The 22,418-nt window shown below is 61.8% G+C and overlaps 26 non-coding genes and 85 pseudogenes across 26 annotated transcripts; all 111 read left to right on the top strand.

Moving 5' to 3' along the window:
* The first annotated feature begins 34 nt into the window (after window positions 1-34).
* On the top strand, window positions 35-153 carry LOC137556599 (5S ribosomal RNA). Its single transcript, XR_011029242.1, has one exon. It is a non-coding gene; the product is annotated as a 5S ribosomal RNA (ribosomal RNA).
* Window positions 154-236: 83 nt separating this feature from the next.
* On the top strand, window positions 237-355 carry LOC137559217 (5S ribosomal RNA; annotated as a pseudogene).
* Window positions 356-438: 83 nt separating this feature from the next.
* On the top strand, window positions 439-557 carry LOC137557868 (5S ribosomal RNA; annotated as a pseudogene).
* An 83-nt stretch (window positions 558-640) lies between these two features.
* LOC137554297 (5S ribosomal RNA) lies at window positions 641-759 on the top strand. The gene has a single exon (XR_011027347.1). It is a non-coding gene; the product is annotated as a 5S ribosomal RNA (ribosomal RNA).
* Window positions 760-842: 83 nt separating this feature from the next.
* On the top strand, window positions 843-961 carry LOC137552603 (5S ribosomal RNA; annotated as a pseudogene).
* Window positions 962-1,044: 83 nt separating this feature from the next.
* LOC137549766 (5S ribosomal RNA) lies at window positions 1,045-1,163 on the top strand. Its single transcript, XR_011026851.1, has one exon. It is a non-coding gene; the product is annotated as a 5S ribosomal RNA (ribosomal RNA).
* Window positions 1,164-1,246: 83 nt separating this feature from the next.
* Window positions 1,247-1,365, top strand: LOC137557113 (5S ribosomal RNA; annotated as a pseudogene).
* An 83-nt stretch (window positions 1,366-1,448) lies between these two features.
* LOC137554285 (5S ribosomal RNA) lies at window positions 1,449-1,567 on the top strand. The gene has a single exon (XR_011027346.1). It is a non-coding gene; the product is annotated as a 5S ribosomal RNA (ribosomal RNA).
* Window positions 1,568-1,650: 83 nt separating this feature from the next.
* Window positions 1,651-1,769, top strand: LOC137552426 (5S ribosomal RNA; annotated as a pseudogene).
* Window positions 1,770-1,852: 83 nt separating this feature from the next.
* LOC137550559 (5S ribosomal RNA) lies at window positions 1,853-1,971 on the top strand (annotated as a pseudogene).
* An 83-nt stretch (window positions 1,972-2,054) lies between these two features.
* LOC137554273 (5S ribosomal RNA) lies at window positions 2,055-2,173 on the top strand. The gene has a single exon (XR_011027345.1). It is a non-coding gene; the product is annotated as a 5S ribosomal RNA (ribosomal RNA).
* An 83-nt stretch (window positions 2,174-2,256) lies between these two features.
* LOC137558336 (5S ribosomal RNA) lies at window positions 2,257-2,375 on the top strand (annotated as a pseudogene).
* Window positions 2,376-2,458: 83 nt separating this feature from the next.
* Window positions 2,459-2,577, top strand: LOC137552996 (5S ribosomal RNA; annotated as a pseudogene).
* Window positions 2,578-2,660: 83 nt separating this feature from the next.
* On the top strand, window positions 2,661-2,779 carry LOC137557322 (5S ribosomal RNA; annotated as a pseudogene).
* Window positions 2,780-2,862: 83 nt separating this feature from the next.
* Window positions 2,863-2,981, top strand: LOC137559216 (5S ribosomal RNA; annotated as a pseudogene).
* An 83-nt stretch (window positions 2,982-3,064) lies between these two features.
* LOC137559323 (5S ribosomal RNA) lies at window positions 3,065-3,183 on the top strand (annotated as a pseudogene).
* Window positions 3,184-3,266: 83 nt separating this feature from the next.
* On the top strand, window positions 3,267-3,385 carry LOC137551795 (5S ribosomal RNA; annotated as a pseudogene).
* Window positions 3,386-3,468: 83 nt separating this feature from the next.
* On the top strand, window positions 3,469-3,587 carry LOC137550563 (5S ribosomal RNA; annotated as a pseudogene).
* Window positions 3,588-3,670: 83 nt separating this feature from the next.
* LOC137548699 (5S ribosomal RNA) lies at window positions 3,671-3,789 on the top strand (annotated as a pseudogene).
* Window positions 3,790-3,872: 83 nt separating this feature from the next.
* On the top strand, window positions 3,873-3,991 carry LOC137549174 (5S ribosomal RNA; annotated as a pseudogene).
* An 83-nt stretch (window positions 3,992-4,074) lies between these two features.
* LOC137548876 (5S ribosomal RNA) lies at window positions 4,075-4,193 on the top strand (annotated as a pseudogene).
* An 83-nt stretch (window positions 4,194-4,276) lies between these two features.
* LOC137557321 (5S ribosomal RNA) lies at window positions 4,277-4,395 on the top strand (annotated as a pseudogene).
* An 83-nt stretch (window positions 4,396-4,478) lies between these two features.
* On the top strand, window positions 4,479-4,597 carry LOC137548839 (5S ribosomal RNA; annotated as a pseudogene).
* An 83-nt stretch (window positions 4,598-4,680) lies between these two features.
* On the top strand, window positions 4,681-4,799 carry LOC137552684 (5S ribosomal RNA; annotated as a pseudogene).
* Window positions 4,800-4,882: 83 nt separating this feature from the next.
* Window positions 4,883-5,001, top strand: LOC137550332 (5S ribosomal RNA). Its single transcript, XR_011026909.1, has one exon. It is a non-coding gene; the product is annotated as a 5S ribosomal RNA (ribosomal RNA).
* Window positions 5,002-5,084: 83 nt separating this feature from the next.
* Window positions 5,085-5,203, top strand: LOC137549447 (5S ribosomal RNA; annotated as a pseudogene).
* An 83-nt stretch (window positions 5,204-5,286) lies between these two features.
* On the top strand, window positions 5,287-5,405 carry LOC137554262 (5S ribosomal RNA). The gene has a single exon (XR_011027344.1). It is a non-coding gene; the product is annotated as a 5S ribosomal RNA (ribosomal RNA).
* An 83-nt stretch (window positions 5,406-5,488) lies between these two features.
* On the top strand, window positions 5,489-5,607 carry LOC137548992 (5S ribosomal RNA; annotated as a pseudogene).
* An 83-nt stretch (window positions 5,608-5,690) lies between these two features.
* Window positions 5,691-5,809, top strand: LOC137554250 (5S ribosomal RNA). Its single transcript, XR_011027343.1, has one exon. It is a non-coding gene; the product is annotated as a 5S ribosomal RNA (ribosomal RNA).
* An 83-nt stretch (window positions 5,810-5,892) lies between these two features.
* LOC137549650 (5S ribosomal RNA) lies at window positions 5,893-6,011 on the top strand (annotated as a pseudogene).
* An 83-nt stretch (window positions 6,012-6,094) lies between these two features.
* Window positions 6,095-6,213, top strand: LOC137556218 (5S ribosomal RNA). The gene has a single exon (XR_011028876.1). It is a non-coding gene; the product is annotated as a 5S ribosomal RNA (ribosomal RNA).
* An 83-nt stretch (window positions 6,214-6,296) lies between these two features.
* LOC137558279 (5S ribosomal RNA) lies at window positions 6,297-6,415 on the top strand (annotated as a pseudogene).
* An 84-nt stretch (window positions 6,416-6,499) lies between these two features.
* Window positions 6,500-6,618, top strand: LOC137554085 (5S ribosomal RNA; annotated as a pseudogene).
* Window positions 6,619-6,700: 82 nt separating this feature from the next.
* On the top strand, window positions 6,701-6,819 carry LOC137559215 (5S ribosomal RNA; annotated as a pseudogene).
* An 83-nt stretch (window positions 6,820-6,902) lies between these two features.
* LOC137557539 (5S ribosomal RNA) lies at window positions 6,903-7,021 on the top strand (annotated as a pseudogene).
* Window positions 7,022-7,104: 83 nt separating this feature from the next.
* Window positions 7,105-7,223, top strand: LOC137551115 (5S ribosomal RNA; annotated as a pseudogene).
* An 83-nt stretch (window positions 7,224-7,306) lies between these two features.
* LOC137550645 (5S ribosomal RNA) lies at window positions 7,307-7,425 on the top strand (annotated as a pseudogene).
* An 83-nt stretch (window positions 7,426-7,508) lies between these two features.
* Window positions 7,509-7,627, top strand: LOC137558633 (5S ribosomal RNA; annotated as a pseudogene).
* An 83-nt stretch (window positions 7,628-7,710) lies between these two features.
* LOC137559494 (5S ribosomal RNA) lies at window positions 7,711-7,829 on the top strand (annotated as a pseudogene).
* An 83-nt stretch (window positions 7,830-7,912) lies between these two features.
* LOC137557320 (5S ribosomal RNA) lies at window positions 7,913-8,031 on the top strand (annotated as a pseudogene).
* An 85-nt stretch (window positions 8,032-8,116) lies between these two features.
* Window positions 8,117-8,235, top strand: LOC137552914 (5S ribosomal RNA; annotated as a pseudogene).
* An 83-nt stretch (window positions 8,236-8,318) lies between these two features.
* Window positions 8,319-8,437, top strand: LOC137553997 (5S ribosomal RNA). Its single transcript, XR_011027317.1, has one exon. It is a non-coding gene; the product is annotated as a 5S ribosomal RNA (ribosomal RNA).
* Window positions 8,438-8,520: 83 nt separating this feature from the next.
* On the top strand, window positions 8,521-8,639 carry LOC137549768 (5S ribosomal RNA; annotated as a pseudogene).
* Window positions 8,640-8,722: 83 nt separating this feature from the next.
* Window positions 8,723-8,841, top strand: LOC137559325 (5S ribosomal RNA; annotated as a pseudogene).
* Window positions 8,842-8,925: 84 nt separating this feature from the next.
* LOC137556576 (5S ribosomal RNA) lies at window positions 8,926-9,044 on the top strand. Its single transcript, XR_011029220.1, has one exon. It is a non-coding gene; the product is annotated as a 5S ribosomal RNA (ribosomal RNA).
* Window positions 9,045-9,127: 83 nt separating this feature from the next.
* Window positions 9,128-9,246, top strand: LOC137548555 (5S ribosomal RNA; annotated as a pseudogene).
* Window positions 9,247-9,329: 83 nt separating this feature from the next.
* On the top strand, window positions 9,330-9,448 carry LOC137547769 (5S ribosomal RNA; annotated as a pseudogene).
* An 83-nt stretch (window positions 9,449-9,531) lies between these two features.
* LOC137552135 (5S ribosomal RNA) lies at window positions 9,532-9,650 on the top strand (annotated as a pseudogene).
* Window positions 9,651-9,733: 83 nt separating this feature from the next.
* Window positions 9,734-9,852, top strand: LOC137555671 (5S ribosomal RNA). Its single transcript, XR_011028345.1, has one exon. It is a non-coding gene; the product is annotated as a 5S ribosomal RNA (ribosomal RNA).
* An 83-nt stretch (window positions 9,853-9,935) lies between these two features.
* LOC137559214 (5S ribosomal RNA) lies at window positions 9,936-10,054 on the top strand (annotated as a pseudogene).
* Window positions 10,055-10,137: 83 nt separating this feature from the next.
* Window positions 10,138-10,256, top strand: LOC137558632 (5S ribosomal RNA; annotated as a pseudogene).
* An 83-nt stretch (window positions 10,257-10,339) lies between these two features.
* Window positions 10,340-10,458, top strand: LOC137557575 (5S ribosomal RNA; annotated as a pseudogene).
* Window positions 10,459-10,541: 83 nt separating this feature from the next.
* LOC137559213 (5S ribosomal RNA) lies at window positions 10,542-10,660 on the top strand (annotated as a pseudogene).
* Window positions 10,661-10,743: 83 nt separating this feature from the next.
* Window positions 10,744-10,862, top strand: LOC137558631 (5S ribosomal RNA; annotated as a pseudogene).
* An 83-nt stretch (window positions 10,863-10,945) lies between these two features.
* On the top strand, window positions 10,946-11,064 carry LOC137548554 (5S ribosomal RNA; annotated as a pseudogene).
* An 83-nt stretch (window positions 11,065-11,147) lies between these two features.
* Window positions 11,148-11,266, top strand: LOC137549413 (5S ribosomal RNA; annotated as a pseudogene).
* An 83-nt stretch (window positions 11,267-11,349) lies between these two features.
* On the top strand, window positions 11,350-11,468 carry LOC137550004 (5S ribosomal RNA; annotated as a pseudogene).
* Window positions 11,469-11,551: 83 nt separating this feature from the next.
* Window positions 11,552-11,670, top strand: LOC137558346 (5S ribosomal RNA; annotated as a pseudogene).
* Window positions 11,671-11,753: 83 nt separating this feature from the next.
* LOC137559212 (5S ribosomal RNA) lies at window positions 11,754-11,872 on the top strand (annotated as a pseudogene).
* An 83-nt stretch (window positions 11,873-11,955) lies between these two features.
* Window positions 11,956-12,074, top strand: LOC137557922 (5S ribosomal RNA; annotated as a pseudogene).
* An 83-nt stretch (window positions 12,075-12,157) lies between these two features.
* LOC137554238 (5S ribosomal RNA) lies at window positions 12,158-12,276 on the top strand. Its single transcript, XR_011027342.1, has one exon. It is a non-coding gene; the product is annotated as a 5S ribosomal RNA (ribosomal RNA).
* Window positions 12,277-12,359: 83 nt separating this feature from the next.
* LOC137550877 (5S ribosomal RNA) lies at window positions 12,360-12,478 on the top strand (annotated as a pseudogene).
* Window positions 12,479-12,561: 83 nt separating this feature from the next.
* Window positions 12,562-12,680, top strand: LOC137553510 (5S ribosomal RNA; annotated as a pseudogene).
* An 83-nt stretch (window positions 12,681-12,763) lies between these two features.
* Window positions 12,764-12,882, top strand: LOC137554225 (5S ribosomal RNA). Its single transcript, XR_011027340.1, has one exon. It is a non-coding gene; the product is annotated as a 5S ribosomal RNA (ribosomal RNA).
* Window positions 12,883-12,965: 83 nt separating this feature from the next.
* LOC137548874 (5S ribosomal RNA) lies at window positions 12,966-13,084 on the top strand (annotated as a pseudogene).
* An 83-nt stretch (window positions 13,085-13,167) lies between these two features.
* LOC137559515 (5S ribosomal RNA) lies at window positions 13,168-13,286 on the top strand (annotated as a pseudogene).
* Window positions 13,287-13,369: 83 nt separating this feature from the next.
* On the top strand, window positions 13,370-13,488 carry LOC137556598 (5S ribosomal RNA). The gene has a single exon (XR_011029241.1). It is a non-coding gene; the product is annotated as a 5S ribosomal RNA (ribosomal RNA).
* An 83-nt stretch (window positions 13,489-13,571) lies between these two features.
* LOC137551800 (5S ribosomal RNA) lies at window positions 13,572-13,690 on the top strand (annotated as a pseudogene).
* Window positions 13,691-13,772: 82 nt separating this feature from the next.
* LOC137557319 (5S ribosomal RNA) lies at window positions 13,773-13,891 on the top strand (annotated as a pseudogene).
* Window positions 13,892-13,974: 83 nt separating this feature from the next.
* LOC137551421 (5S ribosomal RNA) lies at window positions 13,975-14,093 on the top strand (annotated as a pseudogene).
* Window positions 14,094-14,176: 83 nt separating this feature from the next.
* On the top strand, window positions 14,177-14,295 carry LOC137554213 (5S ribosomal RNA). The gene has a single exon (XR_011027338.1). It is a non-coding gene; the product is annotated as a 5S ribosomal RNA (ribosomal RNA).
* Window positions 14,296-14,378: 83 nt separating this feature from the next.
* LOC137559211 (5S ribosomal RNA) lies at window positions 14,379-14,497 on the top strand (annotated as a pseudogene).
* An 83-nt stretch (window positions 14,498-14,580) lies between these two features.
* Window positions 14,581-14,699, top strand: LOC137554202 (5S ribosomal RNA). Its single transcript, XR_011027337.1, has one exon. It is a non-coding gene; the product is annotated as a 5S ribosomal RNA (ribosomal RNA).
* Window positions 14,700-14,782: 83 nt separating this feature from the next.
* Window positions 14,783-14,901, top strand: LOC137554190 (5S ribosomal RNA). The gene has a single exon (XR_011027336.1). It is a non-coding gene; the product is annotated as a 5S ribosomal RNA (ribosomal RNA).
* An 83-nt stretch (window positions 14,902-14,984) lies between these two features.
* LOC137550940 (5S ribosomal RNA) lies at window positions 14,985-15,103 on the top strand (annotated as a pseudogene).
* An 83-nt stretch (window positions 15,104-15,186) lies between these two features.
* On the top strand, window positions 15,187-15,305 carry LOC137557047 (5S ribosomal RNA; annotated as a pseudogene).
* An 83-nt stretch (window positions 15,306-15,388) lies between these two features.
* On the top strand, window positions 15,389-15,507 carry LOC137554178 (5S ribosomal RNA). Its single transcript, XR_011027335.1, has one exon. It is a non-coding gene; the product is annotated as a 5S ribosomal RNA (ribosomal RNA).
* Window positions 15,508-15,590: 83 nt separating this feature from the next.
* On the top strand, window positions 15,591-15,709 carry LOC137554166 (5S ribosomal RNA). The gene has a single exon (XR_011027334.1). It is a non-coding gene; the product is annotated as a 5S ribosomal RNA (ribosomal RNA).
* An 83-nt stretch (window positions 15,710-15,792) lies between these two features.
* On the top strand, window positions 15,793-15,911 carry LOC137549819 (5S ribosomal RNA; annotated as a pseudogene).
* An 83-nt stretch (window positions 15,912-15,994) lies between these two features.
* On the top strand, window positions 15,995-16,113 carry LOC137552995 (5S ribosomal RNA; annotated as a pseudogene).
* Window positions 16,114-16,196: 83 nt separating this feature from the next.
* On the top strand, window positions 16,197-16,315 carry LOC137548594 (5S ribosomal RNA; annotated as a pseudogene).
* Window positions 16,316-16,398: 83 nt separating this feature from the next.
* Window positions 16,399-16,517, top strand: LOC137559210 (5S ribosomal RNA; annotated as a pseudogene).
* Window positions 16,518-16,600: 83 nt separating this feature from the next.
* LOC137557730 (5S ribosomal RNA) lies at window positions 16,601-16,719 on the top strand (annotated as a pseudogene).
* An 83-nt stretch (window positions 16,720-16,802) lies between these two features.
* On the top strand, window positions 16,803-16,921 carry LOC137549597 (5S ribosomal RNA; annotated as a pseudogene).
* An 83-nt stretch (window positions 16,922-17,004) lies between these two features.
* LOC137550577 (5S ribosomal RNA) lies at window positions 17,005-17,122 on the top strand (annotated as a pseudogene).
* An 83-nt stretch (window positions 17,123-17,205) lies between these two features.
* On the top strand, window positions 17,206-17,324 carry LOC137550321 (5S ribosomal RNA). The gene has a single exon (XR_011026908.1). It is a non-coding gene; the product is annotated as a 5S ribosomal RNA (ribosomal RNA).
* Window positions 17,325-17,408: 84 nt separating this feature from the next.
* LOC137548030 (5S ribosomal RNA) lies at window positions 17,409-17,527 on the top strand (annotated as a pseudogene).
* Window positions 17,528-17,610: 83 nt separating this feature from the next.
* On the top strand, window positions 17,611-17,729 carry LOC137554155 (5S ribosomal RNA). The gene has a single exon (XR_011027333.1). It is a non-coding gene; the product is annotated as a 5S ribosomal RNA (ribosomal RNA).
* An 83-nt stretch (window positions 17,730-17,812) lies between these two features.
* Window positions 17,813-17,931, top strand: LOC137548718 (5S ribosomal RNA; annotated as a pseudogene).
* Window positions 17,932-18,014: 83 nt separating this feature from the next.
* LOC137557267 (5S ribosomal RNA) lies at window positions 18,015-18,133 on the top strand. The gene has a single exon (XR_011029546.1). It is a non-coding gene; the product is annotated as a 5S ribosomal RNA (ribosomal RNA).
* An 83-nt stretch (window positions 18,134-18,216) lies between these two features.
* Window positions 18,217-18,335, top strand: LOC137558278 (5S ribosomal RNA; annotated as a pseudogene).
* An 83-nt stretch (window positions 18,336-18,418) lies between these two features.
* LOC137551799 (5S ribosomal RNA) lies at window positions 18,419-18,537 on the top strand (annotated as a pseudogene).
* Window positions 18,538-18,619: 82 nt separating this feature from the next.
* Window positions 18,620-18,738, top strand: LOC137557317 (5S ribosomal RNA; annotated as a pseudogene).
* An 83-nt stretch (window positions 18,739-18,821) lies between these two features.
* LOC137551419 (5S ribosomal RNA) lies at window positions 18,822-18,940 on the top strand (annotated as a pseudogene).
* An 83-nt stretch (window positions 18,941-19,023) lies between these two features.
* LOC137554143 (5S ribosomal RNA) lies at window positions 19,024-19,142 on the top strand. The gene has a single exon (XR_011027332.1). It is a non-coding gene; the product is annotated as a 5S ribosomal RNA (ribosomal RNA).
* An 83-nt stretch (window positions 19,143-19,225) lies between these two features.
* LOC137557538 (5S ribosomal RNA) lies at window positions 19,226-19,344 on the top strand (annotated as a pseudogene).
* Window positions 19,345-19,427: 83 nt separating this feature from the next.
* On the top strand, window positions 19,428-19,546 carry LOC137554132 (5S ribosomal RNA). The gene has a single exon (XR_011027331.1). It is a non-coding gene; the product is annotated as a 5S ribosomal RNA (ribosomal RNA).
* Window positions 19,547-19,629: 83 nt separating this feature from the next.
* On the top strand, window positions 19,630-19,748 carry LOC137551114 (5S ribosomal RNA; annotated as a pseudogene).
* An 83-nt stretch (window positions 19,749-19,831) lies between these two features.
* Window positions 19,832-19,950, top strand: LOC137548542 (5S ribosomal RNA; annotated as a pseudogene).
* An 83-nt stretch (window positions 19,951-20,033) lies between these two features.
* Window positions 20,034-20,152, top strand: LOC137558630 (5S ribosomal RNA; annotated as a pseudogene).
* An 83-nt stretch (window positions 20,153-20,235) lies between these two features.
* LOC137559492 (5S ribosomal RNA) lies at window positions 20,236-20,354 on the top strand (annotated as a pseudogene).
* Window positions 20,355-20,437: 83 nt separating this feature from the next.
* On the top strand, window positions 20,438-20,556 carry LOC137558900 (5S ribosomal RNA; annotated as a pseudogene).
* Window positions 20,557-20,641: 85 nt separating this feature from the next.
* Window positions 20,642-20,760, top strand: LOC137551816 (5S ribosomal RNA; annotated as a pseudogene).
* Window positions 20,761-20,843: 83 nt separating this feature from the next.
* Window positions 20,844-20,962, top strand: LOC137559209 (5S ribosomal RNA; annotated as a pseudogene).
* An 83-nt stretch (window positions 20,963-21,045) lies between these two features.
* Window positions 21,046-21,164, top strand: LOC137557791 (5S ribosomal RNA; annotated as a pseudogene).
* An 83-nt stretch (window positions 21,165-21,247) lies between these two features.
* On the top strand, window positions 21,248-21,366 carry LOC137554119 (5S ribosomal RNA). Its single transcript, XR_011027329.1, has one exon. It is a non-coding gene; the product is annotated as a 5S ribosomal RNA (ribosomal RNA).
* Window positions 21,367-21,449: 83 nt separating this feature from the next.
* On the top strand, window positions 21,450-21,568 carry LOC137559491 (5S ribosomal RNA; annotated as a pseudogene).
* An 83-nt stretch (window positions 21,569-21,651) lies between these two features.
* On the top strand, window positions 21,652-21,770 carry LOC137557694 (5S ribosomal RNA; annotated as a pseudogene).
* An 83-nt stretch (window positions 21,771-21,853) lies between these two features.
* LOC137548673 (5S ribosomal RNA) lies at window positions 21,854-21,972 on the top strand (annotated as a pseudogene).
* An 83-nt stretch (window positions 21,973-22,055) lies between these two features.
* Window positions 22,056-22,174, top strand: LOC137547768 (5S ribosomal RNA; annotated as a pseudogene).
* Window positions 22,175-22,257: 83 nt separating this feature from the next.
* Window positions 22,258-22,376, top strand: LOC137550003 (5S ribosomal RNA; annotated as a pseudogene).
* Window positions 22,377-22,418: the final 42 nt, after the last annotated feature.

Below are 22,418 nucleotides of genomic sequence, written 5' to 3'. Positions count from 1 at the left end.
ACCTTCAAGGCGCCGGAACGGCGCCCTGGAGGTTGCCTGCGGCCACACTAAGCCGAAAGCGCCCGCTCTCGTCAGATCGCGGAAGCTAAGCGGCTTCAGGCCTGGATAGTAGCTGCATGGGAGACCGGCTGTGAACCCCAGGTGCTGCAGGCGGTTTTTTGGGTTTGAGGCCCAATGGCTATGAGCACGCGTGGGAAGCCTCACCTTCAAGGCGCCGGAACGGCGCCTTGGAGGTTGCCTGCGGCCACACTAAGCCGAAAGCGCCCGCTCTCGTCAGATCGCGGAAGCTAAGCGGCTTCAGGCCTGGTTAGTAGCTGCATGGGAGACCGGCTGTGAACCCCAGGTGCGGCAGGCGTTTTTTTGGGTTTGAGGCCCAATGGCTATGAGCACGCGTGGGAAGCCTCACCTTCAAGGCGCCGGAACGGCGCCCTGGAGGTTTCCTGCGGCCACACTAAGCCGAAAGCGCCCGCTCTCGTCAGATCGCGGAAGCTAAGCGGCTTCAGGCCTGGTTAGTAGCTGCATGGGAGACCGGCTGTGAACCCCAGGTGCTGCAGGCGTTGTTTTGGGTTTGAGGCCCAATGGCTATGAGCACGCGTGGGAAGCCTCACCTTCAAGGCGCCGGAACGGCGCCCTGGAGGTTGCCTGCGGCCACACTAAGCCGAAAGCGCCCGCTCTCGTCAGATCGCGGAAGCTAAGCGGCTTCAGGCCTGGTTAGTAGCTGCATGGGAGACCGGCTGTGAACCCCAGGTGCTGCAGGCGGTTTTTTGGGTGTGAGGCCCAATGGCTATGAGCACGCGTGGGAAGCCTCACCTTCAAGGCGCCGGAACGGCGCCTTGGAGGTTGCCTGCGGCCACACTAAGCCGAAAGCGCCCGCTCTCGTCAGATCGTGGAAGCTAAGCGGCTTCAGGCCTGGTTAGTAGCTGCACGGGAGACCGGCTGTGAACCCCAGGTGCGGCAGGTGTTTTTTTGGGTTTGAGGCCCAATGGCTATGAGCACGCGTGGGAAGCCTCACCTTCAAGGCGCCGGAGCGGCGCCCTGGAGGTTGCCTGCGGCCACACTAAGCCGAAAGCGCCCGCTCTCGTCAGATCGCGGAAGCTAAGCGGCTTCAGGCCTGGTTAGTAGCTGCATGGGAGACCGGCTGTGAACTCCAGGTGCTGCAGGCGTTGTTTTGGGTTTGAGGCCCAATGGCTATGAGCACGCGTGGGAAGCCTCACCTTCAAGGCGCCGGAACGGCGCCCTGGAGGTTGCCTGCGGCCACACTAAGCTGAAAGCGCCCGCTCTCGTCAGATCGCGGAAGCTAAGCGGCTTCAGGCCTGGTTAGTAGCTGCATGGGAGACCGGCTGTGAACCCCAGGTGCTGCAGGCGGTTTTTTGGGTTTGAGGCCCAATGGCTATGAGCACGCGTGGGAAGCCTCACCTTCAAGGCGCCGGAACGGCGCCCTGTAGGTTGCCTGCGGCCACACTAAGCCGAAAGCGCCCGCTCTCGTCAGATCGCGGAAGCTAAGCGGCTTCAGGCCTGGTTAGTAGCTGCATGGGAGACCGGCTGTGAACCCCAGGTGCTGCAGGCGGTTTTTTGGGTTTGAGGCCCAATGGCTATGAGCACGCACGGGAAGCCTCACCTTCAAGGCGCCGAAACGGCGCCTTGGAGGTTGCCTGCGGCCACACTAAGACGAAAGCGCCCGCTCTCGTTAGATCGCGGAAGCTAAGCGGCTTCAGGCCTGGTTAATAGCTGCATGGGAGACCGGCTGTGAACTCCAGGTGCGGCAGGCGTTTTTTTGGGTTTGAGGACCAATGGCTATGAGCACGCGTGGGAAGCCTCACCTTCAAGGCGCCGGAACGGCGCCCTGGAGGTTGCCTGCGGCCACACTAAGCCGAAAGCGCCTGCTCTCGTCAGATCGCGGAAGCTAAGCGGCTTCAGGCCTGGTTAGTAGCTGCATGGGAGACCGGCTGTGAACCCCAGGTGCGGCAGGTGTTTTTTTGGGTTTGAGGCCCAATGGCTATGAGCACGCGTGGGAAGCCTCACCTTCAAGGCGCCGGAACGGCGCCCTGGAGGTTGCCTGCGGCCACACTAAGCCGAAAGCGCCCGCTCTCGTCAGATCGCGGAAGCTAAGCGGCTTCAGGCCTGGTTAGTAGCTGCATGGGAGACCGGCTGTGAACCCCAGGTGCTGCAGGCGTTTTTTTGGGTTTGAGACCCAATGGCTATGAGCACGCGTGGGAAGCCTCACCTTCAAGGCGCCGGAACGGCGCCTTGAAGGTTGCCTGCGGCCACACTAAGCCGAAAGCGCCCGCACTCGTCAGATCGCGGAAGCTAAGCGGCTTCAGGCCTGGTTAGTAGCTGCATGGGAGACCGGCTGTGAACCCCAGGTGCTGCAGGCGTTTTTTTGGGTTTGAGACCCAATGGCTATGAGCACGCGTGGGAAGCCTCACCTTCAAGGCGCCGGAACGGCGCCTTGGAGGTTGCCTGCGGCCACACTAAGCCGAAAGCGCCTGCACTCGTCAGATCGTGGAAGCTAAGTGGCTTCAGGCCTGGTTAGTAGCTGCATGGGAGACCGGCTGTGAACCCCAGGTGCTGCAGGTGTTGTTTTGGGTTTGAGGCCCAATGGCTATGAGCACGCGTGGGAAGCCTCACCTTCAAGGCGCCGGAACGGCGCCCTGGAGGTTGCCTGCGGCCACACTAAGCCGAAAGCGCCCGCTCTCGTCAGATCGCGGAAGCTAAGCGGCTTCAGGCCTGGTTAGTAGCTGCATGGGAGACCGGCTGTGAACCCCAGGTGCTGCAGGTGTTTTTTGGGGTTTGAGGCCCAATGGCTATGAGCACGCGTGGGAAGCCTCACCTTCAAGGCGCCGGAACGGCGCCTTGGAGGTTGCCTGCGGCCACACTAAGCCGAAAGCGCCCGCTCTCGTCAGATCGCGGAAGCTAAGCGGCTTCAGGCCTGGTTAGTAGCTGCATGGGAGACCGGCTGTGAACCCCAGGTGCGGCAGGCGTTTTTTTGGGTTTGAGGCCCAATGGCTATGAGCACGCGTGGGAAGCCTCACCTTCAAGGCGCCGGAACGGCGCCCTGGTGGTTGCCTGCGGCCACGCTAAGCCGAAAGCGCCCGCTCTCTTCAGATCGCGGAAGCTAAGCGGCTTCAGGCCTGGTTAGTAGCTGCATGGGAGACCGGCTGTGAACCCCAGGTGCTGCAGGCGTTGTTTTGGGTTTGAGGCCCAATGGCTATGAGCACGCGTGGGAAGCCTCACCTTCAAGGCGCCGGAACGGCGCCCTGGAGGTTGCCTGCGGCCACACTAAGCCGAAAGCGCCCGCTCTTGTCAGATCGCGGAAGCTAAGCGGCTTCAGGCCTGGTTAGAAGCTGCATGGGAGACCGGCTGTGAACCCCAGGTGCTGCAGGCGGTTTTTTGGGTTTGAGGCCCAATGGCTATGAGCACGCGTGGGAAGCCTCACCTTCAAGGCGCCGGAACAGCGCCTTGGAGGTTGCCTGCGGCCACACTAAGCCGAAAGCGCCCGCTCTCGTTAGATTGCGGAAGCTAAGCGGCTTCAGGCCTGGTTAGTAGCTGCATGGGAGACCGGCTGTGAACCCCAGGTGCGGCAGGCGTTTTTTTGGGTTTGAGGCCCAATGGCTATGAGCACGCGTGGGAAGCCTCACCTTCAAGGCGCCGGAACGGCGCCCTGGAGGTTGCCTGCGGCCACACTAAGCCGAAAGCGCCCGCTCTTATCAGATCGTGGAAGCTAAGCGGCTTCAGGCCTGGTTAGTAGCTGCATGGGAGACCGGCTGTGAACCCCAGGTGCTGCAGGCGGTTTTTTGGGTTTGAGGCCCAATGGCTATGAGCACGCGTGGGAAGCCTCACCTTCAAGGCGCCGGAACGGCGCCTTGGAGGTTGCCTGCGGCCACACTAAGCCGAAAGCGCCCGCTCTCGTCAGATCGCGGAAGCTAAGCGGCTTCAGGCCTGGTTAGTAGCTGCATGGAAGACCGGCTGTGAACCCCAGGTGCGGCAGGCGTTTTTTTGGGTTTGAGGCCCAATGGCTATGAGCACGCGTGGGAAGCCTCACCTTCAAGGCGCCGGAACAGCGCCATGGAGGTTGCCTGCGGCCACACTAAGCCGAAAGCGCCCGCTCTCGTCAGATCGCAGAAGCTAAGCGGCTTCAGGCCTGGTTAGTAGCTGCATGGGAGACCGGCTGTGAACCCCAGGTGCTGCAGGTGTTTTTTTGGGTTTGAGACCCAATGGCTATGAGCACGCGTGGGAAGCCTCACCTTCAAGGCGCCGGAACGGCGCACTGGAGGTTGCCTGCGGCCACACTAAGCCGAAAGCGCCCGCTCTCGTCAGATCGCGGAAGCTAAGCGGCTTCAGGCCTGGTTAGTAGCTGCATGGGAGACCGGCTGTGAACCCCAGGTGCTGCAGGTGTTTTTTTGGGTTTGAGGCCCAATGGCTATGAGCACGCGTGGGAAGCCTCACCTTTAAGGCGCCGGAACGGCGCCCTGGAGGTTGCCTGCGGCCACACTAAGCCGAAAGCGCCCGCTCTCGTCAGATCGCGGAAGCTAAGCGGCTTCAGGCCTGGTTAGTAGCTGCATGGAAGACCGGCTGTGAACTCCAGGTGCGGCAGGCGTTTTTTTGGGTTTGAGACCCAATGGCTATGAGCACGCGTGGGAAGCCTCACCTTCAAGGCGCCGGAACGGCGCCATGGAGGTTGCCTGCGGCCACACTAAGCCGAAAGCGCCCGCTCTCGTCAGATCGCAGAAGCTAAGCGGCTTCAGGCCTGGTTAGTAGCTGCATGGGAGACCGGCTGTGAACCCCAGGTGCTGAAGGTGTTTTTTTGGGTTTGAGACCCAATGGCTATGAGCACGCGTGGGAAGCCTCACCTTCAAGGCGCCGGAACGGCGCACTGGAGGTTGCCTGCGGCCACACTAAGCCGAAAGCGCCCGCTCTCGTCAGATCGCGGAAGCTAAGCGGCTTCAGGCCTGGTTAGTAGCTGTATGGGAGACCGGCTGTGAACCCCAGGTGCTGCAGGCGTTTTTTTGGGTTTGAGGCCCAATGGCTATGAGCACGCGTGGGAAGCCTCACCTTCAAGGCGCCGGAACGGCGCCCTGGAGGTTGCATGCGGCCACACTAAGCCGAAAGCGCCCGCTCTTGTCAGATCGCGGAAGCTAAGCGGCTTCAGGCCTGGTTAGTAGCTGCATGGGAGACCGGCTGTGAACCCCAGGTGCTGCAGGCGTTTTTTTGGGTTTGAGACCCAATGGCTATGAGCACGCGTGGGAAGCCTCACCTTCAAGGCGCCGGAACGGCGCCCTGGAGGTTGCCTGCGGCCACACTAAGCCGAAAGCGCCCGCTCTCGTCAGATCGCGGAAGCTAAGCGGCTTCAGGCCTGGTTAGTAGCTGCATGGGAGACCGGCTGTGAACCCCAGGTGCTGCAGGCGTTTTTTTGGGTTTGAGGCCCAATGGCTATGAGCACGCGTGGGAAGCCTCACCTTCAAGGAGCCGGAATGGCGCCCTGGAGGTTGCCTGCGGCCACACTAAGCCGAAAGCGCCCGCTCTCGTCAGATCGCGGAAGCTAAGTTGCTTCAGGCCTGGTTAGTAGCTGCATGGGAGACCTGCTGTGAACCCCAGGTGCTGCAGGCGTTTTTTTGGGTTTGAGACCCAATGGCTATGAGCACGCGTGGGAAGCCTCACCTTCAAGGCGCCGGAACGGCGCCCTGGAGGTTGCCTGCGGCCACACTAAGCCGAAAGCGCCCGCTCTCGTCAGATCGCGGAAGCTAAGCGGCTTCAGGCCTGGTTAGTAGCTGCATGGGAGACCGGCTGTGAACCCCAGGTGCTGCAGGCGTTGTTTTGGGTTTGAGGCCCAATGGCTATGAGCACGCGTGGGAAGCCTCACCTTCAAGGCGCCGGAACGGCGCCCTGGAGGTTGCCTGTGGCCACACAAAGCCGAAAGCGCCCGCTCTCGTCAGATCGCGGAAGCTAAGCGGCTTCAGGCCTGGTTAGTAGCTGCATGGGAGACCGGCTGTGAACCCCAGGTGCTGCAGGTGTTTTTTTGGGTTTGAGGCCCAATGGCTATGAGCACGCGTGGGAAGCCTCACCTTCAAGGCGCCGGAACGGCGCCCTGGAGGTTGCCTGCGGCCACACTAAGCCGGAAGCGCCCGCTCTCGTCAGATCGCGGAAGCTAAGCGGCTTCAGGCCTGGTTAGTAGCTGCATGGGAGACCGGCTGTGAACTCCAGGTGCTGCAGGCCTTGTTTTGGGTTTGAGGCCCAATGGCTATGAGCACGCGTGGGAAGCCTCACCTTCAAGGCGCCGGAACGGCACCCTGGAGGTTGCCTGCGGCCACACCAAGCCGAAAGCGCCCGCTCTCGTCAGATCGCGGAAGCTAAGCGGCTTCAGGCCTGGTTAGTAGCTGCATGGGAGACCGGCTGTGAACCCCAGGTGCTGCAGGCGTTTTTTTTGGGTTTGAGGCCCAATGGCTATGAGCACGCGTGGGAAGCCTCACCTTCAAGGCGCCGGAACAGCGCCTCGGAGGTTGCCTGCGGCCACACTAAGCCGAAGGCGCCTCCTCTCGTCAGATCGCGGAAGCTAAGCAGCTTCAGGCCTGGTTAGTAGCTGCATGGGAGACCGGCTGTGAACCCCAGGTGCGGCAGGCTTTTTTTGGGTTTGAGGCCCAATGGCTATGAGCACGCGTGGGAAGCCTCACCTTCAAGGCGCCGGAACGGCGCCCTGGAGGTTGCCTGCGGCCACACTAAGCCGAAAGCGCCCGCTCTCGTCAGATCGCGGAAGCTAAGCGGCTTCAGGCCTGGTTAGTAGCTGCATGGGAGACCGGCTGTGAACCCCAGGTGCGGCAGGCGTTTTTTTGGGTTTGAGGCCCAATGGCTATGAGCACGCGTGGGAAGCCTCACCTTCAAGGCGCCGGAACGGCGCCCTGGAGGTTGCCTGCGGCCACACTAAGCCGAAAGTGCCCGCTCTCGTCAGATCGCGGAAGCTAAGCGGCTTCAGGCCTGGTTAGTAGCTGCATGGGAGACCGGCTGTGAACCCCAGGTGCTGCAGGCGTTGTTTTGGGTTTGAGGCCCAATGGCTATGAGCACGCGTGGGAAGCCTCACCTTCAAGGCGCCGGAACGGCGCCTTGGAGGTTGCCTGCGGCCACACTAAGCCGAAATCGCCCGCTCTCGTCAGATCGCGGAAGCTAAGCGGCTTCAGGCCTGGTTAGTAGCTGCATGGGAGCCCGGCTGTGAACCCCAGGTGCGGCAGGCGTTTTTTTGGGTTTGAGGCCCAATGGCTATGAGCACGCGTGGGAAGCCTCACCTTCAAGGCGCCGGAACGGCGCCCTGGAGGTTGCCTGCGGCCACACTAAGCCGAAAGCGCCCGCTCTCGTCAGATCGCGGAAGCTAAGTGGCTTCAGGTCTGGTTAGTAGCTGCATGGGAGACCGGCTGTGAACCCCAGGTACTGCAGGCGTTGTTTTGGGTTTGAGGCCCAATGGCTATGAGCACGCGTGGGAAGCCTCACCTTCAAGGCGCCGGAACAGCGCCCTGGAGGTTGCCTGCGGCCACACTAAGCCGAAAGCGCCCGCTCTCGTCAGATCGTGGAAGCTAAGCGGCTTCAGGCCTGGTTAGTAGCTGCATGGGAGACCGGCTGTGAACCCCAGGTGCTGCAGGCGGTTTTTTGGGTTTGAGGCCCAATGGCTATGAGCACGCGTGGGAAGCCTCACCTTCAAGGCGCCGGAACGGCGCCTTGGAGGTTGCCTGCAGCCACACTAAGCCGAAAGCGCCCGCTCTCGTCAGATCGCGGAAGCTAAGCGGCTTCAGGCCTGGTTAGTAGCTGCATGGGAGACCGGCTGTGAACCCCAGGTGCGGCAGGCGTTTTTTTGGGTTTGAGGCCCAATGGCTATGAGCACGCGTGGGAAGCCTCACCTTCAAGGCGCCGGAACGGCGCCCTGGAGGTCGCCTGCGGCCACACTAAGCCGAAAGCGCCCGCTCTCGTCAGATCGCGGAAGCTAAGCGGCTTCAGGCCTGGTTAGTAGCTGCATGGGAGACCGGCTGTGAACCCCAGGTGCTGCAGGTGTTGTTTTGGGTTTGAGGCCCAATGGCTATGAGCACGCGTGGGAAGCCTCACCTTCAAGGCGCCAGGGAACGGCGCCCTGGAGGTTGCCTGCGGCCACACTAAGCCGAAAGCGCCCGCTCTCGTCAGATCGAGGAAGCTAAGCGGCTTCAGGCCTGGTTAGTAGCTGCATGGGAGTCCGGCTGTGAACCCCAGGTTCTGCAGGCGGTTTTTTGGGTTTGAGGCCCAATGGCTATGAGCACGCGTGGGAAGCCTCACCTTCAAGGCGCCGCAACGGCGCCTTGGAGGTTGCCTGCGGCCACACTAAGCCGAAAGCGCCCGCTCTCATCAGATCGCGGAAGCTAAGCGGCTTCAGGCCTGGTTAGTAGCTGCATGGGAGACCGGCTGTGAACCCCAGGTGCTGCAGGCGGTTTTTTGGGTTTGAGGCCCAATGGCTATGAGCACGCGTGGGAAGCCTCACCTTCAAGGCGCCGGAACGGCGCCTTGGAGGTTGCCTGCAGCCACACTAAGCCGAAAGCGCCCGCTCTCGTCAGATTGCGGAAGCTAAGCGGCTTCAGGCCTGGTTAGTAGCTGCATGGGAGACCGGCTGTGAACCCCAGGTGCGGCAGGCGTTTTTTTGGGTTTGAGGCCCAATGGCTATGAGCACGCGTGGGAAGCCTCACCTTCAAGGCGCCGGAACGGCGCCCTGGAGGTTGCCTGCGGCCACACTAAGCCGAAAGCGCCCGCTCTCGTCAGATCGCAGAAGCTAAGCGGCTTCAGGCCTGGTTAGTAGCTGCATGGGAGACCAGCTGTGAACCCCAGGTGCTGCAGGCGTTTTTTTTGGGTTTGAGACCCAATGGCTATGAGCACGCGTGGGAAGCCTCACCTTCAAGGCGCCGGAACGGCGCCCTGGAGGTTGCCTGCGGCCAAACTAAGCCGAAAGCGCCCGCTCTCGTCAGATCGCGGAAGCTAAGCGGCTTCAGGCCTGGTTAGTAGCTGCATGGGAGACCGGCTGTGAACCCCAGGTGCTGCAGGCGTTTTTTTGGGTTTGAGGCCCAATGGCTATGAGCACGCGTGGGAAGCCTCACCTTCAAGGCGCCGGAACGGCGCCCTGGAGGTTGCCTGCGGCCACACTAAGCCGAAAGCGCCCGCTCTCGTCAGATCGCGGAAGCTAAGCGGCTTCAGGCCTGGTTAGTAGCTGCATGGGAGACCGGCTGTGAACCCCAGGTGCGGCAGGTGTTTTTTTGGGTTTGAGACCCAATGGCTATGAGCACGCGTGCGAAGCCTCACCTTCAAGGCGCCGGAACGGCGCCCTGGAGGTTGCCTGCGGCCACACTAAGCCGAAAGCACCCGCTCTCGTCAGATCGCGGAAGCTAAGCGGCTTCAGGCCTCGTTAGTAGCTGCATGGGAGACCGGCTGTGAACCCCAGGTGCTGCAGGCGTTTTTTTGGGTTTGAGACCCAATGGCTATGAGCACGCGTGGGAAGCCTCACCTTCAAGGCGCCGGAACGGCGCCTTGGAGGTTGCCTGCGGCCACACTAAGCCGAAAGCGCCCGCACTCGTCAGATGGCGGAAGCTAAGCGGCTTCAGGTCTGGTTAGTAGCTGCATGGGAGACCGGCTGTGAACCCCAGGTGCTGCAGGCGTTGTTTTGGGTTTGAGGCCCAATGGCTATGAGCACGCGTGGGAAGCCTCACCTTCAAGGCGCCGGAACGGCGCCCTGGAGGTTGCCTGCGGCCACACTAAGCCGAAAGCGCCCGCTCTCGTCAGATCGCGGAAGCTAAGCGGCTTCAGGCCTGGTTAGTAGCTGCATGGGAGACCGGCTGTGAACACCAGGTGCTGCAGGCGTTTTTTTGGGTTTGAGGCCCAATGGCTATGAGCACGCCTGGGAAGCCTCACCTTCAAGGCGCCGGAACGGCGCCTTGGAGGTTGCCTGCGGCCACACTAAGCCGAAAGCGCCCGCTCTCGTCAGATCGCGGAAGCTAAGCGGCTTCAGGCCTGGTTAGTAGCTGCATGGGAGACCGGCTGTGAACCCCAGGTGCGGCAGGCGTTTTTTGGGGTTTGAGGCCCAATGGCTATGAGCACGCGTGGGAAGCCTCACCTTCAAGGCGCCGGAACGGCGCCCTGGAGGTTGCCTGCGGCCACACTAAGCCGAAAGCGCCCGCTCTCGTCAGATCGTGGAAGCTAAGCGGCTTCAGGCCTGGTTAGTAGCTGCATGGGAGACCGGCTGTGAACCCCAGGTGCTGCAGGCGTTGTTTTGGGTTTGAGGCCCAATGGCTATGAGCACGCGTGGGAAGCCTCACCTTCAAGGCGCCGGAACGGCGCCCTAGAGGTTGCCTGCGGCCACACTAAGCCGAAAGCGCCCGCTCTCGTCAGATCGCGGAAGCTAAGCAGCTTCAGGCCTGGTTAGTAGCTGCATGGGAGACCGGCTGTGAACACCAGGTGCTGCAGGCATTTTTTTGGGTTTGAGGCCCAATGGCTATGAGCACGCCTGGGAAGCCTCACCTTCAAGGCGCCGGGACGGCGCCTTGGAGGTTGCCTGCGGCCACACTAAGCCGAAAGCGCCCGCTCTCGTCAGATCGCGGAAGCTAAGCGGCTTCAGGCCTGGTTAGTAGCTGCATGGGAGACCGGCTGTGAACCCCAGGTGCGGCAGGCGTTTTTTGGGGTTTGAGGCCCAATGGCTATGAGCACGCGTGGGAAGCCTCACCTTCAAGGCGCCGGAACGGCGCCCTGGAGGTTGCCTGCGGCCACACTAAGCCGAAAGCGCCCGCTCTCGTCAGATCGTGGAAGCTAAGCGGCTTCAGGCCTGGTTAGTAGCTGCATGGGAGACCGGCTGTGAACCCCAGGTGCTGCAGGCGTTGTTTTGGGTTTGAGGCCCAATGGCTATGAGCACGCGTGGGAAGCCTCACCTTCAAGGCGCCGGAACGGCGCCCTGGAGGTTGCCTGCGGCCACACTAAGCCGAAAGCGCCCGCTCTCGTCAGATCGCGGAAGCTAAGCGGCTTCAGGCCTGGTTAGTAGCTGCATGGGAGACCGGCTGTGAACCCCAGGTGCGGCAGGTGTTTTTTTGGGTTTGAGACCCAATGGCTATGAGCACGCGTGCGAAGGCTCACCTTCAAGGCGCCGGAACGGCGCCCTGGAGGTTGCCTGCGGCCACACTAAGCCGAAAGCACCCGCTCTCGTCAGATCGCGGAAGCTAAGCGGCTTCAGGCCTCTTTAGTAGCTGCATGGGAGACCGGCTGTGAACCCCAGGTGCTGCAGGCGTTTTTTTGGGTTTGAGACCCAATGGCTATGAGCACGCGTGGAAAGCCTCACCTTCAAGGCGCCGGAACGGCGCCTTGGAGGTTGCCTGCGGCCACACTAAGCCGAAAGCGCCCGCACTCGTCAGATGGCGGAAGCTAAGCGGCTTCAGGCCTGGTTAGTAGCTGCATGGGAGACCGGCTGTGAACCCCAGGTGCTGCAGGCGTTGTTTTGGGTTTGAGGCCCAATGGCTATGAGCACGCGTGGGAAGCCTCACCTTCAAGGCGCCGGAACGGCGCCCTGGAGGTTGCCTGCGGCCACACTAAGCCGAAAGCGCCCGCTCTCGTCAGATCGCGGAAGCTAAGCGGCTTCAGGCCTGCTTAGTAGCTGCATGGGAGACCGGCTGTGAACACCAGGTGCTGCAGGCGTTTTTTTGGGTTTGAGGCCCAATGGCTATGAGCACGCCTGGGAAGCCTCACCTTCAAGGCGCCGGAACGGCGCCTTGGAGGTTGCCTGCGGCCACACTAAGCCGAAAGCGCCCGCTCTCGTCAGATCGCGGAAGCTAAGCGGCTTCAGGCCTGGTTAGTAGCTGCATGGGAGACCGGCTGTGAACCCCAGGTGCGGCAGGCGTTTTTTGGGGTTTGAGGCCCAATGGCTATGAGCACGCGTGGGAAGCCTCACCTTCAAGGCGCCGGAACGGCGCCCTGGAGGTTGCCTGCGGCCACACTAAGCCGAAAGCGCCCGCTCTCGTCAGATCGTGGAAGCTAAGCGGCTTCAGGCCTGGTTAGTAGCTGCATGGGAGACCGGCTGTGAACCCCAGGTGCTGCAGGCATTGTTTTGGGTTTGAGGCCCAATGGCTATGAGCACGCGTGGGAAGCCTCACCTTCAAGGCGCCGGAACGGCGCCCTGGAGGTTGCCTGCGGCCACACTAAGCCGAAAGCGCCCGCTCTCGTCAGATCGCGGAAGCTAAGCGGCTTCAGGCCTGGTTAGTAGCTGCATGGGAGACCGGCTGTGAACCCCAGGTGCTGCAGGCGGTTTTTTGGGTTTGAGGCCCAATGGCTATGAGCACGCGTGGGAAGCCTCACCTTCAAGGCGCCGGAACGGCGCCTTGGAGATTGCCTGCGGCCACACTAAGCCGAAAGCGCCCGCTCTCGTCAGATCGCGAAAGCTAAGCGGCTTCAGGCCTGGTTAGTAGCTGCATGGGAGACCGGCTGTGAACCCCAGGTGCGGCAGGTGTTTTTTTGGGTTTGAGGCCCAATGGCTATGAGCACGCGTGGGAAGCCTCACCTTCAAGGCGCCGGAACGGCGCCTTGGAGGTTGCATGCGGCCACACTAAGCCGAAAGCGCCCGGTCTCGTCAGATCGCGTAAGCTAAGCGGCTTCAGGCCTGGTTAGTAGCTGCATGGGAGACTGGCTGTGAACCCCAGGTGCTGCAGGCGTTGTTTTGGGTTTGAGGCCCAATGGCTATGAGCACGCGTGGGAAGCCTCACCTTCAAGGCGCCGGAACGGCGCCCTGGAGGTTGCCTGCGGCCACACTAAGCCGAAAGCGCCCGCTCTCGTCAGATCGCGGAAGCTAAGCGGCTTCAGGCCTGGTTAGTAGCTGCATGGGAGACCGGCTGTGAACCCCAGGTGCTGCAGGCGGTTTTTTGGGTTTGAGGCCCAATGGCTATGAGCACGCGTGGGAAGCCTCACCTTCAAGGCGCCGGAACGGCGCCTTGGAGGTTGCCTGCGGCCACACTAAGCCGAAAGCGCCTGCTCTCGTCAGATCGCGGAAGCTAAGCGGCTTCAGGCCTGGTTAGTAGCTGCATGGGAGACCGGCTGTGAACCCCAGGTGCGGCAGGCGTTTTTTTGGGTTTGAGGCCCAATGGCTATGAGCACGCGTGGGAAGCCTCACCTTCAAGGCGCCGGAACGGCGCCCTGGAGGTTGCCTGCGGCCACACTAAGCCGAAAGCGCCCGCTCTCGTCAGATCGCAGAAGCTAAGCGGCTTCAGGCCTGGTTAGTAGCTGCATGGGAGACCGGCTGTGAACCCCAGGTGCTGCAGGCGTTGTTTTGGGTTTGAGGCCCAATGGCTATGAGCACGCGTGGGAAGCCTCACCTTCAAGGCGCCGGAACGGCGCCCTGGAGGTTGCCTGCGGCCACACTAAGCCGAAAGCGCCCGCTCTCGTCAGATCGCGGAAGCTAAGCGGCTTCAGGCCTGGATAGTAGCTGCATGGGAGACCGGCTGTGAACCCCAGGTGCTGCAGGCGGTTTTTTGGGTTTGAGGCCCAATGGCTATGAGCACGCGTGGGAAGCCTCACCTTCAAGGCGCCGGAACAGCGCCTTGGAGGTTGCCTGCGGCCACACTAAGCCGAAGGCGCCTGCTCTCGTCAGATCGCGGAAGCTAAGCAGCTTCAGGCCTGGTTAGTAGCTGCATGGGAGACCGGCTGTGAACCCCAGGTGCGGCAGGCTTTTTTTGGGTTTGAGGCCCAATGGCTATGAGCACGCGTGGGAAGCCTCACCTTCAAGGCGCCGGAACGGCGCCCTGGAGGTTGCCTGCGGCCACACTAAGCCGAAAGCGCCCGCTCTCGTCAGATCGCGGAAGCTAAGCGGCTTCAGGCCTGGTTAGTAGCTGCATGGGAGACCGGCTGTGAACCCCAGGTGCTGCAGGTGTTTTTTTGGGTTTGAGGCCCAATGGCTATGAGCACGCGTGGGAAGCCTCACCTTCAAGGCGCCGGAACAGCGCCTTGGAGGTTGCCTGCGGCCACACTAAGCCGAAAGCGCCTGCTCTCGTCAGATCGCGGAAGCTAAGCAGCTTCAGGCCTGGTTAGTAGCTGCATGGGAGACCGGCTGTGAACCCCAGGTGCGGCAGGCGTTTTTTTGGGTTTGAGGCCCAATGGCTATGAGCACGCGTGGGAAGCCTCACCTTCAAGGCGCCGGAACGGCGCCCTGGAAGTTGCCTGCGGCCACACTAAGCCGAAAGCGCCCGCTCTCGTCAGATCGCGGAAGCTAAGCGGCTTCAGGCCTGGTTAGTAGCTGCATGGGAGACCGGCTGTGAACCCCAGGTGCTGCAGGCGTTGTTTTGGGTTTGAGGCCCAATGGCTATGAGCACGCGTGGGAAGCCTCACCTTCAAGGCGCCGGAACGGCGCCCTGGAGGTTGCCTGCGGCCACACTAAGCCGAAAGCGCCCGCTCTCGTCAGATCGCGGAAGCTAAGCGGCTTCAGGCCTGGTTAGTAGCTGCATGGGAGACCGGCTGTGAACCCCAGGTGCGGCAGGCGTTTTTTTGGGTTTGAGGCCCAATGGCTATGAGTACGCGTGGGAAGCCTCACCTTCAAGGCGCCGGAACGGCGCCCTGGAGGTTGCCTGCGGCCACACTAAGCCGAAAGCGCCCGCTCTCGTCAGATCGCGGAAGCTAAGCGGCTTCAGGCCTGGTTAGTAGCTGCATGGGAGACCGGCTGTGAACCCCAGGTGCTGCAGGCGTTGTTTTGGGTTTGAGGCCCAATGGCTATGAGCACGCGTGGAAAGCCTCACCTTCAAGGCGCCGGAACGGCGCCCTGGAGGTTGCCTGCGGCCACACTAAGCCGAAAGCGCCCGCTCTCGTCAGATCGCGGAAGCTAAGCGGCTTCAGGCCTGGTTAGTAGCTGCATGGGAGACCGGCTGTGAACCCCAGGTGCTGCAGGCGGTTTTTTGGGTTTGAGGCCCAATGGCTATGAGCACGCGTGGGAAGCCTCACCTTCAAGGCGCCGGAACGGCGCCTTGGAGGTTGCCTGCGGCCACACTAAGCCGAAAGCGCCCGCTCTCGTCAGATCGCGGAAGCTAAGCGGCTTCAGGCCTGGTTAGTAGCTGCACGGGAGACCGGCTGTGAACCCCAGGTGCGGCAGGTGTTTTTTTGGGTTTGAGGCCCAATGGCTATGAGCACGCGTGGGAACCCTCACCTTCAAGGAGCCGGAGCGGCGCCCTGGAGGTTGCCTGCGGCCACACTAAGCCGAAAGTGCCCGCTCTCGTCAGATCGCGGAAGCTAAGCGGCTTCAGGCCTGGTTAGTAGCTGCATGGGAGACCGGCTGTGAACTCCAGGTGCTGCAGGCGTTGTTTTGGGTTTGAGGCCCAATGGCTATGAGCACGCGTGGGAAGCCTCACCTTCAAGGCGCCGGAACGGCGCCCTGGAGGTTGCCTGCGGCCACACTAAGCCGAAAGCGCCCGCTCTCGTCAGATCGCGGAAGCTAAGCGGCTTCAGGCCTGGTTAGTAGCTGCATGGGAGACCGGCTGTGAACCCCAGGTGCTGCAGGCGGTTTTTTGGGTTTGAGGCCCAATGGCTATGAGCACGCGTGGGAAGCCTCACCTTCAAGGCGCCGGAACGGCGCCCTGGAGGTTGCCTGCGGCCACACTAAGCCGAAAGCGCCCGCTCTCGTCAGATCGCGGAAGCTAAGCGGCTTCAGGCCTGGTTAGTAGCTGCATGGGAGACCGGCTGTGAACCCCAGGTGCTGCAGGCGTTTTTTTGGGTTTGAGACCCAATGGCTATGAGCACGCGTGGGAAGCCTCACCTTCAAGGCGCCGGAACGGCGCCTTGAAGGTTGCCTGCGGCCACACTAAGCCGAAAGCGCCCGCACTCGTCAGATCGCGGAAGCTAAGCGGCTTCAGGCCTGGTTAGTAGCTGCATGGGAGACCGGCTGTGAACCCCAGATGCTGCAGGCGTTTTTTTGGGTTTGAGACCCAATGGCTATGAGCACGCGTGGGAAGCCTCACCTTCAAGGCGCCGGAACGGCGCCTTGGAGGTTGCCTGCGGCCACACTAAGCCGAAAGCGCCTGCACTCGTCAGATCGTGGAAGCTAAGTGGCTTCAGGCCTGGTTAGTAGCTGCATGGGAGACCGGCTGTGAACCCCAGGTGCTGCAGGTGTTGTTTTGGGTTTGAGGCCCAATGGCTATGAGCACGCGTGGGAAGCCTCACCTTCAAGGCGCCGGAACGGCGCCCTGGAGGTTGCCTGCGGCCACACTAAGCCGAAAGCGCCCGCTCTTGTCAGATCGCGGAAGCTAAGCGGCTTCAGGCCTGGTTAGTAGCTGCATGGGAGACCGGCTGTGAACCCCAGGTGCTGCAGGTGTTTTTTGGGGTTTGAGGCCCAATGGCTATGAGCACGCGTGGGAAGCCTCACCTTCAAGGCGCCGGAACGGCGTCTTGGAGGTTGCCTGCGGCCACACTAAGCCGAAAGCGCCCGCTCTCGTCAGATCGCGGAAGCTAAGCGGCTTCAGGCCTGGTTAGTAGCTGCATGGGAGACCGGCTGTGAACCCCAGGTGCGGCAGGCGTTTTTTTGGGTTTGAGGCCCAATGGCTATGAGCACGCGTGGGAAGCCTCACCTTCAAGGCGCCGGAACGGCGCCCTGGTGGTTGCCTGCGGCCACGCTAAGCCGAAAGCGCCCGCTCTCGTCAGATCGCGGAAGCTAAGCGGCTTCAGGCCTGGTTAGTAGCTGCATGGGAGACCGGCTGTGAACCCCAGGTGCTGCAGGCGTTGTTTTGGGTTTGAGGCCCAATGGCTATGAGCACGCGTGGGAAGCCTCACCTTCAAGGCGCCGGAACGGCGCCCTGGAGGTTGCCTGCGGCCACACTAAGCCAAAAGCGCCCGCTCTTGTCAGATCGCGGAAGCTAAGCGGCTTCAGGCCTGGTTAGTAGCTGCATGGGAGACCGGCTGTGAACCCCAGGTGCTGCAGGCGGTTTTTTGGGTTTGAGGCCCAATGGCTATGAGCACGCGTGGGAAGCCTCACCTTCAAGGCGCCGGAACAGCGCCTTGGAGGTTGCCTGCGGCCACACTAAGCCGAAAGCGCCCGCTCTCGTCAGATCGCAGAAGCTAAGCGGCTTCAGGCCTGGTTAGTATTGCATGGGAGACCGGCTGTGAACCCCAGGTGCTGCAGGTGTTTTTTTGGGTTTGAGACCCAATGGCTATGAGCACGCGTGGGAAGCCTCACCTTCAAGGCGCCGGAACGGCGCACTGGAGGTTGCCTGCGGCCACACTAAGCCGAAAGCGCCCGCTCTCGTCAGATCGCGGAAGCTAAGCGGCTTCAGGCCTGGTTAGTAGCTGTATGGGAGACCGGCTGTGAACCCCAGGTGCTGCAGGCGTTTTTTTTGGGTTTGAGGCCCAATGGCTATGAGCACGCGTGGGAAGCCTCACCTTCAAGGCGCCGGAACGGCGCCCTGGAGGTTGCCTGCGGCCACACTAAGCCGAAAGCGCCTGCTCTCGTCAGATCGCGGAAGCTAAGTGGCTTCAGGCCTGGTTAGTAGCTGCATGGGAGACCGGCTGTGAACCCCAGGTGCTGCAGGCGCTTTTTTGGGTTTGAGACCCAATGGCTATGAGCACGCGTGGGAAGCCTCACCTTCAAGGCGCCGGAACGGCGCCCTGGAGGTTGCCTGCGGCCACACTAAGCCGAAAGCGCCCGCTCTCGTCAGATCGCGGAAGCTAAGCGGCTTCAGGCCTGGTTAGTAGCTGCATGGGAGACCGGCTGTGAACCCCAGGTGCTGCAGGCGTTGTTTTGGGTTTGAGGCCCAATGGCTATGAGCACGCGTGGGAAGCCTCACCTTCAAGGCGCCGGAACGGCGCCCTGGAGGTTGCCTGCGGCCACACAAAGCCGAAAGCGCCCGCTCTCGTCAGATCGCGGAAGCTAAGCGGCTTCAGGCCTGGTTAGTAGCTGCATGGGAGACCGGCTGTGAACCCCAGGTGCTGCAGGTGTTTTTTTGGGTTTGAGGCCCAATGGCTATGAGCACGCGTGGGAAGCCTCACCTTCAAGGCGCCGGAACGGCGCCCTGGAGGTTGCCTGCGGCCACACTAAGCCGGAAGCGCCCGCTCTCGTCAGATCGCGGAAGCTAAGCGGCTTCAGGCCTGGTTAGTAGCTGCATGGGAGACCGGCTGTGAACCCCAGGTGCTGCAGGCCTTGTTTTGGGTTTGAGGCCCAATGGCTATGAGCACGCGTGGGAAGCCTCACCTTCAAGGCGCCGGAACGGCGCCCTGGAGGTTGCCTGCGGCCACACCAAGCCGAAAGCGCCCGCTCTCGTCAGATCGCGGAAGCTAAGCGGCTTCAGGCCTGGTTAGTAGCTGCATGGGAGACCGGCTGTGAACCCCAGGTGCTGCAGGCGTTTTTTTGGGTTTGAGGCCCAATGGCTATGAGCACGCGTGGGAAGCCTCACCTTCAAGGCGCCGGAACAGCGCCTTGGAGGTTGCCTGCGGCCACACTAAGCCGAAGGCGCCTGCTCTCGTCAGATCGCGGAAGCTAAGCAGCTTCAGGCCTGGTTAGTAGCTGCATGGGAGACCGGCTGTGAACCCCAGGTGCGGCAGGCTTTTTTTGGGTTTGAGGCCCAATGGCTATGAGCACGCGTGGGAAGCCTCACCTTCAAGGCGCCGGAACGGAGCCCTGGAGGTTGCCTGCGGCCACACTAAGCCGAAAGCGCCCGCTCTCGTCAGATCGCGGAAGCTAAGCGGCTTCAGGCCTGGTTAGTAGCTGCATGGGAGACCGGCTGTGAACCCCAGGTGCTGCAGGTGTTTTTTTGGGTTTGAGGCCCAATGGCTATGAGCACGCGTGGGAAGCCTCACCTTCAAGGCGCCGGAACAGCGCCTTGGAGGTTGCCTGCGGCCACACTAAGCCGAAAGCGCCTGCTCTCGTCAGATCGCGGAAGCTAAGCAGCTTCAGGCCTGGTTAGTAGCTGCATGGGAGACCGGCTGTGAACCCCAGGTGCGGCAGGCGTTTTTTTGGGTTTGAGGCCCAATGGCTATGAGCACGCGTGGGAAGCCTCACCTTCAAGGCGCCGGAACGGCGCCCTGGAGGTTGCCTGCGGCCACACTAAGCCGAAAGCGCCCGCTCTCGTCAGATCGCGGAAGCTAAGCGGCTTCAGGCCTGGTTAGTAGCTGCATGGGAGACCGGCTGTGAACCCCAGGTGCTGCAGGCGTTGTTTTGGGTTTGAGGCCCAATGGCTATGAGCACGCGTGGGAAGCCTCACCTTCAAGGCGCCGGAACGGCGCCCTGGAGGTTGCCTGCGGCCACACTAAGCCGAAAGTGCCCGCTCTCGTCAGATCGCGGAAGCTAAGCGGCTTCAGGCCTGGTTAGTAGCTGCATGGGAGACCGGCTGTGAACCCCAGGTGCTGCAGGCGTTGTTTTGGGTTTGAGGCCCAATGGCTATGAGCACGCGTGGGAAGCCTCACCTTCAAGGCGCCGGAACGGCGCCCTGGAGGTTGCCTGCGGCCACACTAAGCCGAAAGCGCCCGCTCTCGTCAGATCGCGGAAGCTAAGCGGCTTCAGGCCTGGTTAGTAGCTGCATGGGAGACCGGCTGTGAACCCCAGGTGCTGCAGGCGGTTTTTTGGGTTTGAGGCCCAATGGCTATGAGCACGCGTGGGAAGCCTCACCTTCAAGGCGCCGGAACGGCGCCTTGGAGGTTGCCTGCGGCCACACTAAGCCGAAATCGCCCGCTCTCGTCAGATCGCGGAAGCTAAGCGGCTTCAGGCCTGGTTAGTAGCTGCATGGGAGCCCGGCTGTGAACCCCAGGTGCGGCAGGCGTTTTTTTGGGTTTGAGGCCCAATGGCTATGAGCACGCGTGGGAAGCCTCACCTTCAAGGCGCCGGAACGGCGCCCTGGAGGTTGCCTGCGGCCACACTAAGCCGAAAGCGCCCGCTCTCGTCAGATCGCGGAAGCTAAGCGGCTTCAGGTCTGGTTAGTAGCTGCATGGGAGACCGGCTGTGAACCCCAGGTACTGCAGGCGTTGTTTTGGGTTTGAGGCCCAATGGCTATGAGCACGCGTGGGAAGCCTCACCTTCAAGGCGCCGGAACAGCGCCCTGGAGGTTGCCTGCGGCCACACTAAGCCGAAAGCGCCCGCTCTCGTCAGATCGTGGAAGCTAAGCGGCTTCAGGCCTGGTTAGTAGCTGCATGGGAGACCGGCTGTGAACCCCAGGTGCTGCAGGCGGTTTTTTGGGTTTGAGGCCCAATGGCTATGAGCACGCGTGGGAAGCCTCACCTTCAAGGCGCCGGATCGGCGCCTTGGAGATTGCCTGCAGCCACACTAAGCCGAAAGCGCCCGCTCTCGTCAGATCGCGGAAGCTAAGCGGCTTCAGGCCTGGTTAGTAGCTGCATGGGAGACCGGCTGTGAACCCCAGGTGCGGCAGGCGTTTTTTTGGGTTTGAGGCCCAATGGCTATGAGCACGCGTGGGAAGCCTCACCTTCAAGGCGCCGGAACGGCGCCCTGGAGGTTGCCTGTGGCCACACTAAGCCGAAAGCGCCCGCTCTCGTCAGATCGCGGAAGCTAAGCGGCTTCAGGCCTGGTTAGTAGCTGCATGGGAGACCGGCTGTGAACCCCAGGTGCTGCAGGTGTTGTTTTGGGTTTGAGGCCCAATGGCTATGAGCACGCGTGGGAAGCCTCACCTTCAAGGCGCCAGGGAACGGCGCCCTGGAGGTTGCCTGCGGCCACACTAAGCCGAAAGCGCCCGCTCTCGTCAGATCGAGGAAGCTAAGCGGCTTCAGGCCTGGTTAGTAGCTGCATGGGAGACCGGCTGTGAACCCCAGGTTCTGCAGGCGGTTTTTTGGGTTTGAGGCCCAATGGCTATGAGCACGCGTGGGAAGCCTCACCTTCAAGGCGCCGCAACGGCGCCTTGGAGGTTGCCTGCGGCCACACTAAGCCGAAAGCGCCCGCTCTCGTCAGATCGCGGAAGCTAAGCGGCTTCAGGCCTGGTTAGTAGCTGCATGGGAGACCGGCTGTGAACCCCAGGTGCGGCAGGCGTTTTTTTGGGTTTGAGGCCCAATGGCTATGAGCACGCGTGGGAAGCCTCACCTTCAAGGCGCCGGAACGGCGCCCTGGAGGTTGCCTGCGGCCACACTAAGCCGAAAGCGCCTGCTCTCGTCAGATCGCGGAAGCTAAGCGGCTTCAGGCCTGGTTAGTAGCTGCATGGGAGACCGGCTGTGAACCCCAGGTGCTGCAGGCGTTTTTTTGGGTTTGAGGCCCAATGGCTATGAGCACGCGTGGGAAGCCTCACCTTCAAGGCGCCGGAACGGCGACCTGGAGGTTGCCTGCGGCCACACTAAGCCGAAAGCGCCCGCTCTCGTCAGATCGCGGAAGCTAAGCGGCTTCAGGCCTGGTTAGTAGCTGCATGGGAGACCGGCTGTGAACCCCAGGTGCTGCAGGCGGTTTTTTGGGTTTGAGGCCCAATGGCTATGAGCACGCGTGGGAAGCCTCACCTTCAAGGCGCCGGAACGGCGCCTTGGAGGTTGCCTGCAGCCACACTAAGCCGAAAGCGCCCGCTCTCGTCAGATCGCGGAAGCTAAGCGGCTTCAGGCCTGGTTAGTAGCTGCATGGGAGACCGGCTGTGAACCCCAGGTGCGGCAGGCGTTTTTTTGGGTTTGAGGCCCAATGGCTATGAGCACGCGTGGGAAGCCTCACCTTCAAGGCGCCGGAACGGCGCCCTGGAGGTTGCCTGCGGCCACACTAAGCCGAAAGCACCCGCTCTCGTCAGATCGCAGAAGCTAAGCGGCTTCAGGCCTGGTTAGTAGCTGCATGGGAGACCAGCTGTGAACCCCAGGTGCTGCAGGCGTTTTTTTGGGTTTGAGACCCAATGGCTATGAGCACGCGTGGGAAGCCTCACCTTCAAGGCGCCGTAACGGCGCCCTGGAGGTTGCCTGCGGCCAAACTAAGCCGAAAGCGCCCGCTCTCGTCAGATCGCGGAAGCTAAGCGGCTTCAGGCCTGGTTAGTAGCTGCATGGGAGACCGGCTGTGAACCCCAGGTGCGGCAGGTGTTTTTTTGGGTTTGAGACCCAATGGCTATGAGCACGCGTGCGAAGCCTCACCTTCAAGGCGCCGGAACGGCGCCCTGGAGGTTGCCTGCGGCCACACTAAGCCGAAAGCACCCGCTCTCGTCAGATCGCGGAAGCTAAGCGGCTTCAGGCCTCGTTAGTAGCTGCATGGGAGACCGGCTGTGAACCCCAGGTGCTGCAGGCGTTTTTTTGGGTTTGAGACCCAATGGCTATGAGCACGCGTGGGAAGCCTCACCTTCAAGGCGCCGGAACGGCGCCTTGGAGGTTGCCTGCGGCCACACTAAGCCGAAAGCGCCCGCACTCGTCAGATGGCGGAAGCTAAGCGGCTTCAGGCCTGGTTAGTAGCTGCATGGGAGACCGGCTGTGAACCCCAGGTGCTGCAGGCGTTTTTTTGGGTTTGAGACCCAATGGCTATGAGCACGCGTGGG

The sequence above is a fragment of the Hyperolius riggenbachi genome, chromosome 2 (assembly GCF_040937935.1).
Source record: "Hyperolius riggenbachi isolate aHypRig1 chromosome 2, aHypRig1.pri, whole genome shotgun sequence".
NCBI classification, from domain to species: Eukaryota; Metazoa; Chordata; class Amphibia; order Anura; family Hyperoliidae; genus Hyperolius; species Hyperolius riggenbachi.
The sequence above is the reverse complement of the archived record's forward strand: the minus strand, read 5'-3'. Positions and strand labels throughout refer to the sequence as shown.